The sequence below is a fragment of the Equus przewalskii genome, chromosome 13, assembly GCF_037783145.1.
Source record: "Equus przewalskii isolate Varuska chromosome 13, EquPr2, whole genome shotgun sequence".
Classification (NCBI taxonomy): domain Eukaryota; kingdom Metazoa; phylum Chordata; class Mammalia; order Perissodactyla; family Equidae; genus Equus; species Equus przewalskii.
This window is the reverse complement of record NC_091843.1, coordinates 6,351,156-6,372,796: the sequence shown is the minus strand read 5'-3', so window position 1 is coordinate 6,372,796 and position 21,641 is coordinate 6,351,156. Positions and strand designations below refer to the sequence as shown.

General features: G+C 51.3%; 1 long non-coding RNA gene across 2 annotated transcripts; it reads left to right on the top strand.

Moving 5' to 3' along the window:
- Positions 1-7,246: 7,246 nt before the first annotated feature.
- LOC139075030 (uncharacterized) lies at positions 7,247-14,518 on the top strand. Of its 2 annotated transcripts, none has more exons than XR_011525044.1 (5): positions 7,247-7,428; positions 7,735-8,084; positions 11,432-11,537; positions 11,936-12,003; positions 13,627-14,513. It is a non-coding gene; the product is annotated as an uncharacterized lncRNA (long non-coding RNA). The 2 variants fall into 2 exon arrangements; XR_011525043.1 differs by having other exon boundaries at positions 7,277-7,428; positions 7,735-8,239; positions 13,627-14,518.
- The last annotated feature ends 7,123 nt before the right edge of the window (positions 14,519-21,641 follow it).

The following is a 21,641-nucleotide window of genomic DNA, read 5'->3' as shown; positions in this document are numbered from 1 at the left end:
CTCGCTGTGTAGCCTTGGGTCCCTCAGTACAATGGAGAATAATGGTACATACCTCAGGGATGAGCTCAAGAATGGGATGAGACCATAAATGCACCACGTCAACTAACTAGTGACAGTAGTTGACGTTACGGAGGGCCCTCCGTGTGCCGGGCACTATTCTAAGCTCTTTCCATTTGTCCCATGTCGTTTGGTCATCCTGAAGCCCTCTGAAGTCAATACTGTTACCCTCCTTTTTTACAGTTGAGGAAACTGAGGCTCTCAGTAGTCCAGTGACTTGTCACACAGCTTGTAAGTGGAACCACTTGGCTTAAATGGTGACATGCTGAGTGGCTTTCACTGCTATTCCCATTTTTGAAATCAACACTCTGGGGTTAAAGACACTAAGATCTGAGTCTCCCCTCTCCTCCTTTCCCTCTCCAGGGTAGGGTCCTGGGCCAGGAGGGGCTGGGAGCCCCCGGGAGTTCCTCCAGACTCTTCTGGGCTGGGAGGCTCCTTGGCTGTGGCAACACTGCCATCTGGTGGGAGAATGCACATAGCCCTTGTGCACTAGCTCAGGCTACACAGGCCACAGAATCCTCCAGAAAGGATGGTATTCCGTGGGAGGAGCCAGAGACTCCTGGAAAACTGGAGCTGAAAGGTCTCCTGTGTACCATGAAACTGACTCATGTCCCTGCATTTCGCGGTGTGGGGAGTAAGCAGGTCTTTGGGGGGGGGCTTCTGGAGACAAAGCCTGCGCCCCTTTTTCAGCTCCTGTGGCAGTGGCCTGCTGGCAAAGGTTGAACAACTGGCTCTGAGGGTAAAACCCTGATGTGCAACATTTGCCGGGTCCTGGGCTGTGCATGCTGCAGTGTGGCCGCTCCAGAGTGGGAAGCTCTCGGAGGGGTGCCCTGTGCTCGGGCTGTGGCGTCTTCAGTCTGAGCGGGCTTGCGGCTTAGCTTCCTGTGCATCTCTCTGTGCTCACGCGTCCTATCTTAGGCCATTCAGGCCGCCATAACAAGAGCCACAGCCTGAGTCGCTTATAAACAACAGAAGTCTACTTCTCACAGTTCTGAAGGCTAGAAGTCCGAGGTCAAGGTGCCAGCACGGTCCAGTTCTGGTGAGGGCCTCAGCTGGTTGCAGACTCCTTGTATCCTCATGGGGCAGGGAACAGACAGAGGAAGCACGCTCTCTCGAGACTCTTATAGGGCACTAATCCCATCCTGCAGCTCCACCACCAGGACCTCGAGTCCAGATCACCTCCCAAAGGCCCGCCTCCTGGTACCATCCCCGGGGGGTTAGGGCTTCCACACATGAACTCTGAGGGGACACAAACATTTGCTCTATAAAACACACACTCACATCTGTTGGGGGTTTTGTTTGACAAAAATTCAGATGTGTCTCACACGTTTCTCTTGTTCTTTTCACCCACAGACCACGGCCATCTCTCTCTTTGGTGCAGATCGACGGTCCTCTGCTCTGTCACGGGGGCACGGGGATCCACCAGAAGGATTACCCCGATTTGTTCACTCAGCCTGCACCCGGGAGCATCCAGGAGGCTCGCTCCGCTTCTGTCCGCACAGTCAGTGCTGAAATCGGCATCTCCACGCTTGTATTTTTATGATCTAGAGGATAGATTTTCGAGAGTGAGATTCCTGGGCCAAAAGGTGTTTATGAACCTAAAATAAATACTTCCAGAAATCCTTCCAAAAGGGTTGTAGCGATAACATTCCCACGGCAGCATGTGGGAAGGACTGTTTCCCACGTCAGCATCGGATTTACCGCTCTTGCTGAGCGTTGCGAATCTGATGGGTGAAAACGATGTTGCATTTTTGTCTTGTTTTGCGTTTCCCTGATGACGAGAGATGGATTTGCCATTGCTCATTGTTAGATTGCACTGTTTGTCTTTTATTTCTCAATTTATAGGTATTCTTCATATATTGGGGAAAATTGACTTCTGTTGGTCATTTATGCAATGTTTCCACCAAACCTCCGCCTTTGCTCATGGCATCGTTTGCTCAACAAAACTTTAAGTATGTTGTGCAGTCGCTCCTTTTCCTCCTGTTTGTGGAGGCCCCTAGGTTTCCCAACTTGGTTAAGAAGTTCATCTCCAGGGGCTGGCCCCGTGGCCGAGTGGTTAAGTCCGTGCGCTCCGCTGCGGCGGCCCAGGGTTTCGCCGGTTCGGATCCTGGGCGCGGACTTGACACTGCTTGTCAGGCCACGTTGAGGCGGTGTCCCACACGCCACAACTAGAAGGACGTGTAACTAAGATATACAACTATGTACCAGGGGGATTTGGGAAGATAAGGCAGAAAAAAAAAAAAAAGATTGGCAGCACTTATTAGCTCAGGTGCCAATCTTTAAAAAAAGGGAAAAAAAAAGTTCATCTCCATCTGAAGTCATTCTCCTAAAGTGTCTTCCATTATTTTCATTTTGTTTTTTACATTTAGATTCTTAATCCACTTTGAATCTTTTAAAAAATTGTGGTGTGATTAAAATGGCCCCGTTTGTTCTCCACCAGGCATAAGTGCCACCTATTTCTCATTGAAGTGAAATGGCACCAGTTTAAACATTAAATTTCTGTGTAAAGTGGGATATATTTCTAGTGCTCTGTCCTGTGTCGTTGTTCTCTTGCTGGTTGTTGCCCTTCCCTACCTTTGTGGTCTGTGTTTTGGGGCTTTTGTTTCTATGGTAATGCCACACTGTTTTTACTATGCTAGCTTTATGGTAATTTAAATATTTTCCCTTTTCAAGAATATATCGCATTTTTTTGGACATTCATTCTTCCACAAGGGCTTTAAAGCAATTTTGTCCTTTTCAAAAAATATTCAGATCCTAACTGGAATCAAATTAAATGGTAAGAATTAACATTTTTACGGCATTCATCTTCCTGTTCAGGAACCTAAAACTGCTTTCCGCTCATCCATGTCATTTTTTGTGTCTTCCGTGAGACTGTGGAGCTTCCTTCCTGTAGGTGCTGGAGCTTTGTGTTAACCCTGTTACTAGGTATTTCATAATTTGTTTTTGAGGCAAATAATTTCATTTTCCTTTTTTCGTTTTGCTTCTAAATGGTTACTGCAAATGCAAAGAAAAGGCTATTGATTTCATCAGTGCCTTTAAAGTCGAGCATAACTGGGGAGGGGGCTGTTTCCCCAACCCCAGCTCAAGGCAGCATAAGGTGCTCTGAGCTTCCGCTGCGCTCAGCTGGCCGGGGAAGTGGATTCACAGGCTGGCTCCGGCAGCTTCTCAGGCAGGGCCGCCCTTCCCCGGCCAGGCAACCTGCAGGAGCCCAGCAGGGCCTGCGCAGGGGGCAGCTGTGATCCAGGGACAGTAAGAAGACCTCAGGCATCAGACAGAGCGAATTCACATCCTAACTCTTGCACTTACTCGCTCTTTCATTCGCTAGTCATTGAGGGAGCAGTGCCAAGCACTCTGAGTCCTGGAAGGGACACAAAGGGATGGAACCCTGGATGGTTTGTCGCACTAAATGTTTGTTGAACGAGTGAGCAAATGAATGAGTAAATATCAAGACGAGGTTCATACTTTCCAGGGAAGCCCAGCGTCGTTGGGACGATGCTGCCATAGAGCAGGCAGCACGTGAACCCCACAGGCTGCAGCGGGAGGCTGCAGCGGGAGCTGCGCTGAGGGTGAGAATCAGGCTATGCGCGGAGGCAGAGCAGTGACAGATTCCCTCCTTGACCAAACTCTCCTGGGGCTGCTCTGAGCTCTTTGTCAACGAGGGCTTGACTTGTGCATTCATCTCCGCATTCTCTGATTTTAGCAAGAATCCTGCTAAGTCCGTTTGGCCAGAATCCCCCAGCCTCGAAGTGTGACCAGGTTCCTCATTCTCCCCCATCCCCTGGGTGATGTCTGATCACCCTGGCCTGCCTCCAGCAAGACCCGAGGGGGTCAATTTAACCAGAATCCCGTAGTGGAGAGTTTAGCTCAGCTACTCCGTGGTATTGCTGCCTCAGCATCCATTTTGTTTGGCCAAGTGGCTTGGGGGGGTGGATCTTAAACCCACACTAGCCCCCCCCATGCAAACACAAGCCCTGGAGAGCAGCCTGCAGGGTCACAAGCAACTGTGGTCCTGGTAGGACTTTCCCGACGACCCTTGTAATCAGCAGTCTGCCCACCTCCCGGCCCCTGTATGTCTTCTGAGCCCCTTAGATAAGACCCCATGGAGCTTACCCAAACCCTACTTTTTTGGTTTGAATTGAGCTCTCTGGCCCTCGCCCAGGAACCCAAAGCTCTCCACCCATGGACCCTGATAACGGCATGTGCCCCGGGCCGTGCCTCTCTCTGCACTCTGCCTTGACCTCTCCGCGCGGCCCCTCGAGGTGTGTGTGCACTTCCTCCAGGACCTGCGAGTCCTAGACTCCTCTATCTCAGTTTCTCTTGTGGCCTGTTGTTGAACCGCTGCTCACCATCCGGCGTCCTGTGCTCCACTTGACAAGTGCTCATTTAACAAAGTCCAAGCACCTCCGCACCCCTGATGCTTTCTCCCGGCAGTTTTCCATCCATTGCCCCCACCCTGCTCCTCGGCCGGAATGCTCACTTGCCCACACTGTGTTCAGAGTTGAGCACAATCTCTCCCTGCTGCAGACCCCATCACAGTGGTCCCTATGTATTACGGTGGCCCCCTTGAATAAAGATTTCCTTGCCATCTTCAACACGTGTCATGAAAAATTTTTTCTTTCTAACAATGATTTTGGGAGTGAGAGCAGAGCCGTCCATCTACATCAGCCTGGCACTGCTTGTGGGACCTCGGAGAAGTCACTGACGTCCCCAAGTCTCTGTTTCATTGTCTATAGAGTGAGGTTACTAAAGTCTGTCTCAGGCCTGTGTGGAAAGGCTCTGGCCCGGGAATGGGGGGTGTGTGAGGAGCCAGAAGTGTGCTTCTTTCCCCAAGGCCCCTGCATGAATAAAGGGCTCCCTTCTCCAATGGCTCCTCAGCCTTCCTCCCTGGGAAGGCACTCTTTCTTGCTCTGTGATGGATCGTGGGGGCTAGGACCTTCTCTGTGTTTTTGTGTGTGGGGAATCTTCTGGCACTGCAGACATTTGTTTCTGTTTCCCTTGCCAATACTCATTTTTCTCAATTTTTATGTCCTTCATCATTTCACCTCGATTTTGGAAGGGTGTGAAAATCTAAATGCATTCCCCCCTTGCAGGAACAAGAGGTCCGTGGAGTGATGTCATTGTCCGACTCCGGGTCTTGGGCAGGGAACTTACAGATGAGGCTGGGATATCGCGTCATGCCTGGAGCTAAGAGGCTACCAGAGACTTCTAGAAGACGGGAGGAGCCAAGTCTAAAGATGGGATAATATGAGCATCAGAAAGAATAATGGCTGCAGTGGATTGAAAAACAGCAAGTGCATAAAATCTATGACTTCATAATGATACTCCTGCTTGCTTTCGGAGGTTGCTAGGGTAACGTTTCATTATTCCGAAAACTGATAAAGAGAAAGAATAAAACCTTCATCTTGCCTATCCTCTATAGACCATATTTCAGGGTAAGCAAATAGTTGATGAGAGAATGTTCTTTTTGGAAGAAGCAAAGCTGACAAAGGCAGGAGGAACGATAGAGCTGGGAAATCAACTGTTTGCAAATGAAACACCCCATCTTGCCAACGACCACTGATGTCCGCTGAAAGCATCAGGGGACGGGTGGATGTGGTAACTTGGACAATCAGGCTGATGCTGCCTTTACTCACTAGATGATTTCACATCACCGAAGTGGGAACACCCAGACGTGAGGTGTCCCCTGACACGGCAGGCACGACCCGGCGCCACCTGGAGGGGATTCTTGCCAAAAGTCACTCGCCTGGAATTTAATCAAGCTTCTAGAACTAAGTTTCCATGATTTCTGTGGGAGAGAGGAGCTTGCAAACAACATCAGTCAATCAGCCAAAACAATAACATGAAGAATTCTATAGGAAAAAAGACCCTGTTTCATCAAGAAATAAATGAGAGGCAGGCGGCAGGGAAGAGAATCGCTGGAGATAAAAGAGAACAAAGATACGCATAAAAAATGCAATATTGGAGCCTCTGTTTGGATCCTGATTCCAACAAACTGTAGAACGACATTTTGAAAGCAGTTGAGGAAAAATGAACAGAGACTGGCTATTAGATGTTAGTCAGTAAATACTAGTTATTTGGTTGTATGTGATTTTAAAAAGTCCTTAAGTGACAGAAAGTCATACTGAGTAAAAGGTCTGGATGTCTTGACTGGACATGGGTGGTGCACTGGTCCTCCCTCCTGCCCCTCAGGCCTGAGCAGCGTCACCCACCGAAGCAGAGCGACTTCCTCTTCTCCTGCCTCTCCCTCATACCCCTCCCTCCACACCCCGTCACTGCCCTGCCCGCGGCTGTCTCGGTTCCAGCTCCTCTTTCCATCTCTGACACCACGGTGCTCGTCCAGGAGCCTCCTAGCTGGCTCCCCATGCCCAGCCTTGCTCCCCTGCCAGCTCATTCTGCACACAGCAGCCAATATGGTCCTTTAAACTTTGGCACATGAGTTAGAGTAACACTAGCTGCTGTATCAAATAAATTCTAAAATTCCTTGTCTTCACCCAGGGAATTGATTCCAAAGAATTCTACTTATGTCTTAAGTCGTCGTCCAATGTGAGTGATCCTGGCTGGCAGGAGACTCCCGTCCATGAGGCAGTTCAGATTTTCTTGATATGCATCAACCAACGTATCTCAACAGACTGAATGTGGAGCCCACATGAGATCCAACTGTCTTCTGTTAAGCCAGACGTTACAGAGATTTGCACAAACAAGAAACAAGGTCACTCTTCCACCAAATGTTTTTTTGTTTTGAAAAATACAGTGATTTTTCATAAAGCTATGTTATGTTAAATGTAATGGGCTTGAAATGAGTTAAAATAGCATTTTATAAATTTATCAATTTTAATTTCTAACCCACTAAATACTGATAAATTTAATCCACAAAAATGATAATTACAATTACAAAATGATAAATATGAATGATAATAAATATAAATAGTATAAATGATAAATAAAATAATAAAAACGGTAATCTTCAGGAATGAAACTCCTAAGGCTAGAACCGTTAGTGTCCCTGCATTGGGCGTTTTCCAGGCTGCCCGTCTGCTTCCCGCTGGTGACAGCCGTTGCACTGCCTCATCAGCAGCTCACCCTCCAGTGACTGGTGAGAATCGAGCTCAGAGACCGGGCTCAGGTCCCGAGGCAAGAGCTCAGTGCACAGGCACAGCCTGCTCCGCCCCATGGGAGGAGGAGTTTGCACATGTGGATGGCGATGTCGTGCACGGATGGTAATGGGAGAGAGGGAGGTGGGAAGGAAGTACAAGTCACAGCCATCGTTGACACTTACCGGGCGGCTACTGCTTAGCAGGCCCTTTGTTTCCGATGCTGAGTTAAGGGCTCGCTGTGTGCCAGGCCTCCTGCAGTACCAGGGAGAACAGACGGGTAAGAGCGGGTGGGGCAGCCCCTGCCGGCCATCTCGGGAGAGGCAGAAGGCCTTAGCAGCCAGGCCCATAGCTGTCCAGGTTCAGGTCCCTGGTCTGCCACTTGCTGTTCTGTGAATCTGTGCAGGTTGCTGCTCGACTTCTCTGGGCCTCGCTTGGCTCGTCTGTAAAATGGGACCATGGTGCTTATCTCCTGAGGATTAAATGCATGAACACATATAACACCTTTAGGACGAGGCCTGGCATGGAGCGAGTGGGATGTGTTTGCTTTTGACTAATAACTGTTTATCTTGCCTTTTCTTTGCAGGCAGAGGCCCTCTGCCACTACCGAGGCTGAAAATGCCACCTCTTCCTTTTCCCCAGGCTCTCTTGGCCCAATTCTAGATCCTGAAACCTGAAGGAAGTTGGCTGGGATGGAAACTCCCTTTTTTCCTTGCCTTTGGATGCAGTTTTGGGAGGACATGGTGTCGGGAGCAGAGCTGAACATCTGGTGACCCCGAGGGGAAGCCCGAAAGAACCACGAAGAAACTGGCCCGGGCCCTGGCCCTGATCTGCGATTCACCAAGCCTGGCCCAAGGCTAACAGATCCGTTCAGATGCCCAAGAGCCACGCTGCTGGGAGGCACCCAGGCCGTCACGGGGCCCTGGGAGGCAGAGGGTATTTCTGTTATGCAGCCACTAAGCTCAGAGGTTATATAATTTGCCCAAGGTCACACAGCTAGAAAGAGGAAGATGGAGATTGCAACCAGGTCTCCCAATCGGGGGAGAGAGGCTGGAAAAAGTACAGGACACCTGCGTTAGCTTGAATTTCAGGTAAACAATTTTTTTTTAGTGTAAGTATGTTCCATGCAGTATTAGGGATCTACTTATACTAAAAATGTGTGGTTTACCTGGAATTCCTTTTTAACTGGGCATGCTGTATGTTTACTTGCTAAATCTGGAACCCTGTAGACCGGGCACCTTGCTCTTGTGTCCCACTGCGCAGCTGTGCTGCAGTCACCCAGCACGCCCGCCACCTGCGGAACAGGGGTACAAAGGGACCGTGCGGTCGGGGCTCTAACCAGGACATGAGTGAAGCAGGCCAGGAGTGCCTTCCCCCGGGGTGGAGAGGGCAGGGCAGCAGCCGGCTGTGAATTCATGCCCCCACTTCACCTGGAGAAAGGCCGTTATCCCTCGGGATCTCCCCGATTCTCCTGCAAGCTGGCAGACACACTCACTCTTCGACGAAATGAGATCACATCTGTGAACTGCTTAGCACCGTGCCTGGCACTGAGTGCTCCATAACAGCCTCTCTTCCTCCTCCTCCTCCGCCTCTCAGTAACGTCATTATGTAGTATTTACTTTATCATCCCCGTTGTTTCTATTATTAGCATTAAGCGCCAGGCCTTGAGACCTGCACAGTATCCCTTTGAAGCGGCTTCTCTTTGTGCCGCCAGCAGAGGGCGCCATTGCCTGACAAAGAGGCAGCCATGGGCTGCAGCCCTATTGCTAAAACTGCTGAGTGGGCTTCTCCGTGGCTGGGGTGCTGGGGGGTGGGGGGCGGCCCCTGGGTCCCAGGTTATAACTCAGCTTGTCATGTCGCGGACCTGTCCCTGAGCTCCTTACCATCACAGTCCCAACCAAGCAGCCTCTGCCTGGTCTGCCATTTGGGGGCTTTTTCTAGCAAGGCCACCTCTGGGCCATTTCTTTCTTTTACCTCTTACCAAGCAGTGCCTCGGTTTTTAATAACAGTCCCTGTGTAGCTGATGAGAGGAGGCTGTTCGCCTGTGGTCCGCGGGCGGCCGTGGGGACGCTCCTCTCCAGGATCCCCTGTCATGGGAGAGTCAGCTGGACTGGGTCTGAATCCCGGTTCTCCACTCAGATGCCGTGTGACCCTGGGCTCGTTGGGTCCCCTCTGAGCCTCAGTTTCCTCATCTGTGAGAAGGGAATGGTCTCATCTGAGGCCTGGAGGAGCCTGTGCGGGTGAATGTGCTGCCCTATCCCGAGGGCTCAGCCACCAGGGCGTGTCTTGGTTTCTCCTCCATACTTTGGAGAATCTTCCCTAAGAGCTCATGAGAGGAAGGCTTTAGAGCGCCTAGCTATACCTGGTGACAGGCTGGCGAGGACAATAATAATTGACCAGCCCATCATGGTTTCCAAAGAAGTCGTCACGTTTTTTACTGTGTAATCTTTACAAGAACCCCTCGGAATAAGATTATTTTTATACCCATTTTATAGCAGAAGTGTCAGGTTAGGGTGGGGGAGCACTTCCTCAAATGAAGGATGAAAGCGTTCTAAGCTGTATGTTTAGGTGGGGACATTTGTCTCTGGCCCAGCTGTATGGCCAGCTTCTCTGGGCCAGGAGCTCGGCCGGGTGCGTGGGCCTCGTTCCACTTAATTGGCACAGCAGCCACGAGAGGCAGCACGGTGTCCGCATGTCTAACAGATGGAGAGGCCGAGGCCAGGGGAGTCGAGCAACCAGCTGAGGACCCAGGGGTGGCACTCGGGCTCCCTGACTCCAGACGCATGCTGGTGGCCCGAAGCCCACTAGGAGGGGCTCAAAGGGGGGCGCACAGCAGGAGGGGAGCCGTGCCCTCTGAAGACTGCAGGTCCCGTCCACACCCCCACCCCCAGTGTGACCTTTGAGCTTCGATGTCACCGTTCGCAAAGGAGAAAGAACTGTGCTTCCTGCCAACTTCATGGGATTATCCTGAAGCTCATGTGGAAAGGTTGGTAGGAAACTGTTTCCCAAACCAAAGTGGAGGGCTGGCATTGTAGCTGAGCCCTCTCTGGAATTCAGACAAGCCTGGGCTTGTTTGGGAAAGCCTGGGCAGACCCCCAGGAGTCAATTAGTGAGATTTTTGGTTTGTTTGTGACCGAAAGGGAACAAGGAAGTGATTTTGCACCTCGGGTCTGCGGAAGGAAGTGGCCAGTGTCCCCTAGGTGCGTCTTGAAAATTGTCCTGACAGCTCAGCTCTGCCCCCGCCTGAGCCCTGTTCAGCGAGGGTCTGGCGATGGAGCTGGCAATAGAGCTGACGATGGAGCTGAGAGACTGCTTTGGCCAGGGGAGCCCTGAGCCGGACCGGAGCACCCACAGAGCCAGCGTGGGACCAGGGCACAGAGTGACTTAGTGACCGTGGGCCTTGAGAAGCAGCTGGGGCAGAAGACAGGAGGCCTGTGTGTGAGCTCTGGTGGACCCTCCAGGGCTCCTAGAAGTGTGTGCGTGCCTGGTGGGGGCCAGCCTACATAGCAGAGGCACAACTGCTAAAATGCGGTCACCGTCACCGCAGTGACACCATGGGCAGGCCTGGGGCAACCTGAGCAGCAGCTTCGAAAGAATGTAGCAATGGGCTGGCTTCCTGTTCGTTTTCAGGAGTAAATTCAGAAAAGTGAGGTGCTTTTCGGGCCAGGTCCTTAGAGACCGTGTCATGTCACTAATCTGGTGCCCGTCTTGATGCTGGTTGTGGTCGAGGGCAGAAAGCTGGGTTTGGAGTCACAAGGTTCTCAATCCAGAGCTTCGCTCCACCTTTATGAACAAGGTGGTCTTGCTTCACTAAGCGCCACTTCCCTCCCTGCACAATGCAGGTGACACTCACTCCCAGGTCACTGGGGCCCCTTAGCGGGACTCTGTGTGATTCTGCCCAACGTAGCAGGTGGTACACATTGGTCTTTTCTTGCTTCCATTATCCCTCCCTCACTTCTTCTTTCCTTTTTCTCTCCTTCCTTCCTTCACTCAAAATAACCCATGATGCCCCATGTGGTTACTTGGCTCTGCTAATGGCCAAAGTGCACATACTCTTTGTTAAGCCAATTCACAGCCACTGCGACCATTCGCATCAAATGGACAATCATCTCAGTGCATCTGGTAGACACAGTTTCAATGCAGTCAACTGTCCCCTTGCAAAACCAGGATAGGTCAGGAATCTCCCTGGACACATCTGGTTCTCATCAGTTCTTCATGAAACCATTTTGCTCATTTATTTTTTTATCACTGCTGACCATGATAATTTGCTCTTTTGTCTCTAGTTTTCATATCCTCATTTCGTGGAAGGAGAGGCTAGGTGACTCTCCTAACAGAAGTCAGAGTATCCTGCTGCATGGGGACAGTGTGGTGTGTGTCTGCTGGTGGAAGGTAGGGAGCAGAGTGCACACAATATGATCAACGGAGATCTCCTCGGGGAGGATGGGACAAGTTTGTCAAAAGGTGTAAGCGGAAGTGGTTACAGTGTCTGCCACCAAAGCATGAGAGGAAGATGCTGTCTCTGCGAAATCCCTTTCCTTTCCAAGATGCAGCAAAATCATGTAGTGGTTCATTTGAAAAAGTCAGGGGCCTCTGCCACGTAAGGCCAGGATGAGACCTGGTGGTCGCAAGGGGCAGTGACAGCACTGGGATCAAGGAACTTGTGTTCATTTAAAAATGGCTGACTCGTTACGATACAGCGTGTGCAGTACTTAAAAATAATAGTAATACCACAGTGAGGTAAATGACATTCTGGTGAGGTCTTTTTGTCATTCTTTCTCTCTCTCCAGCCAATGAACCAGCTATATAAGGAGTACAATCGATGACATAGAAAAAAGAACTAAGAAGATGAAAGATGGTGAGGAAATCGGGGCTATTGCTCTGTCCATTCAGAGAGAGTGAATCCGCGGGTGGGCTGGGGCGGAAGCGCAGGGAGCGGCAGGGGAAGGGCCCCCATTGATGGAGAAGCCCAGGGTGGTAGCTGAGCACACGGATTTTTAGAGCCAGAGGGACCTGGGTTTCAGTCCCAAAAACACCATTTGCTATCCGTCAGACATTGGACATGCTTTTTTAACTTCAGTAAGCCTCAGTTTTCTCATCTGCAGAATGGGATAACAATGTTAGCTATCTCCCAAGGCAGTTGTGAGGTGAAGTCAGATCAGAGCCCGCAGGGAGCACTCACTGAAGGGGCAGCGTCATCACTGTAAGGCAGAGTTGAAAACCACAAGGCTCTGTCTGCTCCTCCCTGTCCACTCCTCCATCCTTCTTTCCCATCAGTCATCAAATCCTCTTAAGACTTCCTTGAAGATATCTTTCAGATCTGCCCCCTTCCTTCCATCCACCCTTCCCCTGCCTGGTTTTGCTCACACACCGTGTCCCTGGGACTGTTCAGTAGCCCCTGACTGGTCTCCTCCAGTCCACCCCTCACAGTGCACCTGGTGGGCTCCACCAAGAGGTCTGACCATACCCTCTACTTAAAACCCTCCAGTAGTCTCCGTCACCTTCTGGACAAGGCCCAAGTGCTCTCGCAGGAGAATTGTGCCTGTCAGATATTGTTGGACTGAAAGTGGCGGAAATCCAAGTCAAACTGGCTTAAGAAGTAATAAGAAGGGATAGGAGAGGCCGTTCTGGTCCTCCAAGGAAGCAGATGCCACGGTGGAAACAGACGTGCAAGAGATGTATTGGTGGGCAGACCTGGGAAGGCTCGGGGGAGGCGACAGGGTGATTCCAGTCTGATCCCGGAAGGAGAGAAGGAAGGAAAGAGGGCTGGGTGGAAAGAGCCTCAGACTGCACTGCCGTTTCTCACTAAGTTTTGGCCAGGTCAGCGGGGTATCCTCGAGCCAAGTCACCAGGTAGAGGGGACCCATGGGAATGGGACATGGTCTAACGCTCAGTCATTCACTGGATGTAGCCCAGGTTGGGGCAGGGGTTGGCCTGGGAGCCAGTGTGCTGGACGGTGCAGAGGGGCTGTCAGTCAACTTTGCCCCATAGCAGTGGCTCTGAGGGGCACCATGTTACGGCCACCACAGGGAGAGGATTCCAGGCTCACACGGCCCTAAAGTCGAGGCTCGGTGTTGCTCCAGGTTTCCAGATGACATGTCCACAATATTCCTCCATCTGGTGGCTCTGTTTCCCTTGGCGTGGGCTCCATTTTCCAACAGGTTCTCTCCATGCGGTGGGGAGATAGCCATCAGCAGCCCCAGGCCCACCTCCTCTCAGGTTTAGATCCAGCTGGAAAGAGCCTACCTGTTTCCCTCCTGATCATCTGAGCAAATGTCGTGGGAATAGCTCTGATCACGAACCAATCGCTGTGGCTGCTCCGACTGGCCAGGCCTGGGTTAACTGCCTGCTGCTGGAGCTGGAGGCAGATCAACTTCAGCTCATACCTGAGAATGGGGACACTGGGAAGAAACTGGGGTGCTTTTAGCCGAAGAAAGGGAAATTGATGCTGAGTGGAAACAACGTGTCTTTCTTTTCATAGATCGGTCTTCACATTCTCCCCAGGGCACATCCAGCGGTGTTTCAGTTGTCTCTTGAAGGACGACAAACTATGCCAAACTTAGTGGCTTAAAACACAGCGATCTGTTATTTCTCATGGATCTGTGGGTTCACTGGGCAGTTCCTCCACTCGTCTCGCCTTCACTTGCTAATGGGGCTGCGTTCAGCTGGCTGCTCTCGCTCCGCGGGACCTCCACCTGCCTCTCTCTCCAGGTGCTCTCCCAGCATTTGGCAGCTCCCCTGAGCTTCTCCACTTCCCGGTGCTGCTTCCCGGAGCGTGGAGGACGAGGCCGGCACCTGGCGTTTCTGCCACATAGGACAGCCCGGAGTGCGGAAGAGGGGAAAGAGCCACCACCTCTGGAAGAAAGGAGCAGTGCAGAATTGGTGACGTTGTTAATGCACAGAAATAGAGATGAGGAAGGGGGTGGTCCAGATTCGGCCCGCTGCTGTAGGGCTAAGGGGCTTTCCTCTGCCCCGTCCTGGCCCGCCCCTAACCCGGCTCCTCAGTTTCAGGCTCGCTCTTTGGAGGTTTGGGGTGCGACTGTGATGCCGGAGGGGGTGCTGGGTCTGGGCTCAGTGAACAAACCCCAGAGGCAAGATGTTGGCTTCCAGTTCACTGCCAGCCACTGAGCGCTTGACCGGGAGGATGCTGGGCATCTTTTATCCCAGTGCCAGGCCCAGGAAGCTGTGAGATGATGAGCAGCAAAGCCTTTGGGACGGGCAGACCTGACTCCCCATTCTGCCTCTGTCACTCGTATGGGTGGAAGCTCCCCAGCAGCAATGCCCGGTCTGCCCACTCACAGCTATCTCCCCACACCCTGTACAGCACCTGACACATAGTAGGTGCTCAATAAATGCTTGAGGGATGGATGAATGGACCTCTCTGAGCCATATTTTCTTCATCGGAAAACTGTAGTAATAACAGTGACAATAGCAACCCGCACAGTCAGGATGAGAACCAACTCCACAGCTTGGCCTGGGAGACCCCGTATGATCTGGCTTCCACCCACGGCTCCAGCCTCATTCCACACCAAGTCTTGGTACTCTGGCCACCTGAGTCTTGTTCCAATATCTCAGACTAACCTGTCTCCTTTCCTCAGGGCCTTTGCACATGCTATTCTCTGTGCCAGATGCACTTCCCTCCCCTGCTTCACCTAGTTAACTGCTGGCTGTCTATAACATCCCAGTTCCATGAACACTTCCAGAGAAACGTGTCCCCTAACCCCTGGACCAGGCTGGGGCCGCTGTTACAAGCTTTCAGAGCACTGTGTGCTTTTTCTTCCCAGCTCTTCCCAGAGGTGGTATTAAGGTTCTCCAGAGGGCAGAGCCGATAGAAACAGAATGCACACACACATAGAGTTAGATCCTATTTATATATATAAAGAGATTTATTGTAAGGCATTGGCTCACACACTTAAGGGGCTGAGAAGCCTCAGGATCTGTCATCTGCAGCTGGCGGCCCAGGGGAGCTGGTAGTGCAGTGCCGGTCTGAGTCCAAAGGCCTGAGAACCAGGAGAACTGGTGATGTAAGTCCCAGTCCTGGGGCAGGAGAATATTGATGTCCCAACTCAACTGTCAGGCAGAAATAGAGCAAATTCTCCTTTCCTCTGCCTTTCTGTTCTATTCAGACCCTCAACTGATTAGATGAGGCCCACCTGCATTGGGGAGGGCCATCTGCTTTACTCAGTCTGCTAGTTTAAATGCTAACCTCATCCAGAAGCATCCTCACAGACACATCGAGAAATAATGTTTGAGCAGATATCTGGGTTTCCCATGGCAGGTCGAGTTGACACATTGCATTAAGCAACATGGAGGTGGTGTTACGGTGTGCCTATTGCTGTCTGGTTAAAGTCACTGTTCCCCAGCCCGTCCTCAGCTCTGCGAAACTAGCAGTGGGGCTGGGTTGTTCTGGAGTGTAAGTCCAGCCCCTCTGTGCACCTGGCACACAGTGGGCGTGTGGCACAGATTGGGACCGAGGGACCGAGGGGATGGTTCAGTGGATGGTGGCCTGGCGTGGGGTGCTGCAGGATCGTCCGTCCCATGGGAGGTTTAGGAACTGTTTACTGAAGTGAATGGATGAATGAACGAGCTGGTGAGTGGCTGGAACTGATCTCTTGCACTAATTTGTGGGGAAAGGCAGAATCAGAAATGTAATTACAAAGCAATGTGCAAGTGTCAGAAGAATTTAAGCGAATAATTGCAATGGTTCCCGAGCTGTCTCTCTCACTGTTCTTGAAATAAAAGAATTTCTACTGTGAGGGGGGGAAATAAATGAAAAAGCCACATGAATGAAGAGCAGACTCCAAGAACTGGCATCCCAGGAGGACAGGCTGGAGCCATCACTGCCTTCACGATGGGCTGTCATCACCACGGCCATGAAGTCGGCAGAGCTCCCCTCGAGCCGTCCCAGCCCCACAGAGCCACAAATGCACCCATGTCATGTGTGCAGTTGACCCCACCCCCCGGGCCTTCCTTCACATCCTTTAGAGGGCACTTGTGAAACTCACCCAGATGCTGCAGAGGGACAGGCGAGGGAGCATGCCTGGGAGTGAGCACTTACACACACACACCGTCTCCAGCTCACAGCTGCGGACTGCCAGGTGCCCCTGCAGGGCCAGCACCCACGCCAGAAATCACTGACAGACAAAGCTGAGTCTTGAGTCCCTACACCAGCATGTCAGAGCTGGAAGCGGCTCCAGGAGACTGGTCTGCTCACTTAGGACAGACTGGAAAACTGAAGCCCAGAGAGGGAAAATGGATGCCCAAAGTCACACAGCAATTTAAGTCAGTAGTGCCATGCCAAGACAGATCGGAGCCTGAGGCCAAAGGAGAGGTCTGTAAAACTGATCTCGTTTTTGTTTTAAAATTTGATATTCTGTTTATCATGGATTTTTGCATTAGCTTTGATGTTGGAAAATATTGGATTAAAATATTATTAATCATGATTACTGAGTGTTTTGATTCCCCCTTAAGGTCTGCTACTGAGGCAGGTGCCTCGACCTGGGCTGGCCCTGAGAGCCGAGTACAGTGTCAGACCTGTATTCCCTGTTGGGAAATGCACCACCCTTTTCGGGACAGGCCACACATGCTTCCCAGAAGAACTGTGTTTGTGGGCAGGCCCCTGGGGTCCCTGGCCCACCTCTGGCAGCCCCACCTGAGTGACCTCGGGCAGGACGCTGACCTTCTATGAATTTCAATTTTGTCTTCTAAACCTTGACAGTTCCTCATTCATCTAACCGATTTTTATAGGGTTCTGCCATGTGCCTGGCACAGTGCTCGGCCCCGGGTGGGTATAGATATTGACTGAAGATAACACAACTCTGCACACAAATCCCCTGAGAACAGGGGCAGGAGTCAATATCTCCCTTTTTCCTGCTGAGATGAGTCAATAGATATTTGAGGCTTCATATCTCAAGGGTCAGCCTGCAGGCTCTCGGCTGATTCAGCAAGGGGCTCGCCCCAAGTCCCTGGGAGGCTGTCCCCCTCTGCACAGGACGCTCAGAAATCTGACCTTCTGCCTCTCACATGCTCCCCTCCCTCCCAGCCGCATTCCCCGACTCCTGGGCGTGAGATAAGGCCGCTGTCTCCTGCTCCTTTCTCCTCTGTCTGGCCTGGCCCAGAAGCATACATGGTCTTAGTTTACTATATTTATAGCGACAGGGGTTGGGGGACACGGGCAGGGGGCTGGGTGGCTGGCCTGGAGCTTCTGGGCCAGTGGAAGCCGCCGGCCACAGGGGGTGTTTAACTTTGGGCCCCGCTGGTTGTAATTCTGGGGGCAGCCGAGTGGGCTGGGATCAGGTCCCCTGGCTGCGATGACAGGCCTTCAGCAGGCACTGTAATTGCAGAGTTAAAACCACTCATTTTCTTCCTGGCAAGCCGCAGTTAAAGAGGTGCGAGCGGGCAGCCCGCTTGTCTGCAGCGAGGCTGATCAAAGGGCCCGGGGCATCTGTTTTGTCTCTGTTTTCTTTCCCCACCCCCTTCTTTGAAAAATAACAGTTAAAAAGTAATCTATGAAAATGAATACCTGTCCTTCTCTGCAGGTTAAGGCGGCTGCGTATTACAGATTAAATGTGCGCTGGGTGCGTTTAGAACTTCGGCCAGTTTTCTAATGAGAAAATTGGAGCTAGAGCACGTCCCCGATCTGTCCTCGCCTGTTACACCCTCTCAGCAGGGTTTTTATAACATCAGGCCTGACTTTTCACACCCCGAGGACTTCCTGAGCAGGATTAAACTCTCCCACCTCCAGCCAGTGGTTGGCGATTGTGGCCTGGCTGGTCCCCACCCCACGTCTCCGTGTTCCTGGAGCCCAGCACAGAGGGTGCCTGGAGCGAGGTTGTCCAGGGCTCCACATTCTCTCTGCTCTCAGAGTCCCAAAGCTTTGAAAATTCCTCTCCACCTGACTGCCTAAAAAAGGTTGGAATTTAAAAATACATACACCCTACCGTTGCCCATTTCTCACTTGGTTTTAAAAACAAAAGGATAAAGGCACTTAGACATGAGAATGGATAATCCCAGCAGAGGGGAAGAAGGACCTGCTCTGACTCTCAGGAAACGGGATTCAGCCAGCTTCGAGGGTGCTCCCCGGCAGACCCTGGCTCATCTCAGCATCTCGGGTTTGGAGGGGCCGCAGTGACCAGGAGCCTGACAGAGTGAAGACACTCAGTAAACGTCACTGCCTCCCCTTGGTGAGGTTCCTCAAGGGGCAAAGTTTGCCTGTTTTTGGGTCTTCCAGGCCCTGCTTGGGCCATAGGATTTCCCCTCTCCCTGGTCTGAATGCAGCCTCGGACAGTAGCACCAATCGCTCGGGCCCATGGGCGCCGAGATGCCTGCGCGCTGGTCTGCTCCTGCCTTCGTGCCTGCTCGCTCCCAGCAGGCCGCGTGGCCCGTTAGCACAAGGCAGCTGCCTGTTGGACGGGCCATGTGCACATTCCTTCTGGTTCCCAAATACCCCGAGGAAAGGAAGCCCATGCCGTCCCTGCTATTTAGGAATTCTGTTACATACACCAGGACGCTGCTCCTTGTGGAGTGGGCCAGCCGACCCAAGTATTTTCTTCGAATGGACTTTAATTCTCTTCCAGAGCTCCCTGGCATGTCAGCTTTCCATTCATTAGACTCTGGGCCTCTGCCTAGGAAATCGGAGCTGGACTGAACCTCCTGGGCTGACACGCAGCCCTGACCACGGCGGGTCCAGGGCCACCTTTCTGGTTGTGTCTCAGCATCTCGGTGAAGACGTAGGGGCTGGCGAGACCATCAAGGACAGTTCCTAGCCGTGGGCCAGGCTTCCCTGCAGTGGGAGGGAGACACTGAACACCTACTCTGTGCCAAGCGCCTCCCTAAGAACTTTGCAAAATAGTTCTTCCGCAGTGATATGCAACGTGTATTCAGTGCTTGCCACATCCCCGATCTCAAGGCAGACACTGTCCAGGCGTTATTTCTCACTTAAGCTTCAGAAATGCCCTTGAGATTGTATTATGATTATCCGCATCTTTTTACATGAGGAAACAGAGAGTAGAGTAATAACATGCCCAAGATCACAGTTAATGGCAACGACGCAGGTATGCAAACCTAGGTGTGTGTGACTCAAAATCCTAGTCTGTAAACCAATTTTATAGTATCAACCAACGTGGTCTTCCTAACAGCCCATGACGATGAGGTTGCTGGCTCCATTTTATAAGTAAGAAGATTAAGGCACAGAAACGGTAACTTGAGTGTCTCTTTGAGGTCATGTGCCTACTAAGCGGGAGGAGGGAATTTGGAGCGTGACTGAGGGACAGGCTCTAAAGCCCCACCAGGTTCTGGAACATCGGGTTCCCTGGAGGTGAAGTGCCCTTCCTTTGCCTGACCCAGGTGGCAAGCTTCTGTTTATCCCTTAAGACCCAGTTCAAACGCCCCCTCCTCAGGAAAGACTTTCCTAGTGATTGCAAGTGCGTTGGGGCTTCCTTCTCTGTGCACTTAGATAGCTGACTGTCTCCCCACTTGTCACTTTTTATTTGTCTCTCGCACTCAACAGCAGCTCCTCAAAGACGGGAGTCCAAATCCTTTTCGTCTGCATACTTTCAGACGTAGCACAGAGTAGTGACACGGTGTAGTGGCGAGCTCGCTTCCTTCAGCCGCCTTGGGGTCTTCGAGCGTATCACTCGATCTGTTACATCCATGTAACATTTGTAATACCTACACATCAGCGTTTTCCAATTGAGAATGAGCATCAGAATCACATATGGAATTTTTAAAAATATACATCCTGCCTGAAGCCTGCTAACTCACATGCTGTCGTGGATAATGTCGCGTCCTTCCAGGACCCAGTCACCCACCTTCTTTCCATGCAGGTGGGGGGGGGTCACCCAGGCTGAAGCGAATAGAGTCCTTCCTGGGACTTTTCTCCCGGGATCACGGGGAAGGGTGTCCTTATGCCTCTAGTTGTGAGCTGGAAAAACAGGACGCTGGCTGGCAGTGGCCGTGTTCCTCGGCACCCAGAGAAAGCCCGTCCCCCACAGGCGGCAGAGCGAGACGAGGACACGCCCACCGTCCCCAGGGCCCATGCCACTCTTGCCCTGGGAGAAGGCTGATGAAATGCGACCATTCACCTCTTTTCCTGAAGCTACTCTGTGAGAGGTTCGTGTCACTTGCAGGTGCTAGTGTGGAATGGGTGTCTGTATTCTGTGTGGTCTGCACGCATGTTAACGATTACAGTGTTAGGACTTTTATATAAAAAGATGAGTAAATAAATATGGAAATACTGCTCACCCGTTGACCCAGTGGCATAATATCATGTAATACTGAGTCAGGCCTTTCCCTCTGTGAAGACGTGCCCCTCGACAAGGATGTCCTCTCGCCTGACTCCTCCGTGCCCCCAAAACTGATAGCAGGGGTGTGGGGAGGGTTGGAAGGTTCTCTCAGCTACCGCAACCCCGTGGCATCCAGCTTTCTAAAGACAGGACTCTTGAGGATGGAAGCCTGCTTCTTCAAACAGAAAACATAAGGGAAAATTGAGGGCCACCAGCACAAAATCAGATGGACCAAGAAAGTCATCTACGAGGTTAGATACACAAAGCCATTTTTTATTATTATTTACGGGTATTTGAGGGACTTTCGAGGTGAATGTCACCTGTTCCTATTCTTATCTTATTGCTAACTTCACACCCAGTAAGATCAACCTCCGCAGTATGTAGTAGGCTGTTTCTTAATACTGTTTGTCCAGTCAAACTAGTTGCTGGTGGCTTTTCAGGAAATGTTAGGAGCTAGCTCTCGGCCCATCTACCCTCCTTCAGAATAATCTCCTACCCCACGCTTCTCCATAACCCTGTGTTTGCTTATCTATAACAACGAACGCAGGCACATTGCTCCATAAGGCATCGGCTAAGCATCTGCTGCATGGCAGGCCCTGTGCTGGGTTCCGTGGCACCAGAATCAGAAGTGGCCCTGTCCTCAAGGAGGTCATAGCCTCTGGTGAGAGACAGACAAGGAAATATACAGAGTACAATGTGTTGTGACAGAGGTATCTATAAAGGGTGGTCCAAGCACAGAGAAGGGGTCCACCAGCATTAGCAGCCGGTCAGGAAGGTTCACAGAGCAGCGCAACTTTGATCCAGGCTTTGACATATATGTAGGAGTTCAACAAGTAGAGAGAGAAGAGCATCCTAAGGCTGCATTAAAATATTTTCCGATTCAACTTCAAGAATTCTGTCCCCAGACATGTACCTCATAGTAAAGGATCTTTTTTCCTTACAGAAAAATTTGGAGGTAGGAAAAATTTATATCTCTCTTGGAGATTTGTCTGGGGCCTTTTCCTAACCCGCACAACTGCCTCCTGAGGGAAGGAGATCCTGGTAAAATATCTTATGTCTGAAAGCCACAAAAAGTACACAGAGTGGGAGCTGAGTCTGACATGTAAATACATTATATAAATGCATTCACAGCTCAATTTCCTCACCCTCTGACTGCCAGTAATTTATTCCGACAGCTTCAGCTGAAACCACTTCTCCCTTGATATAATAATCT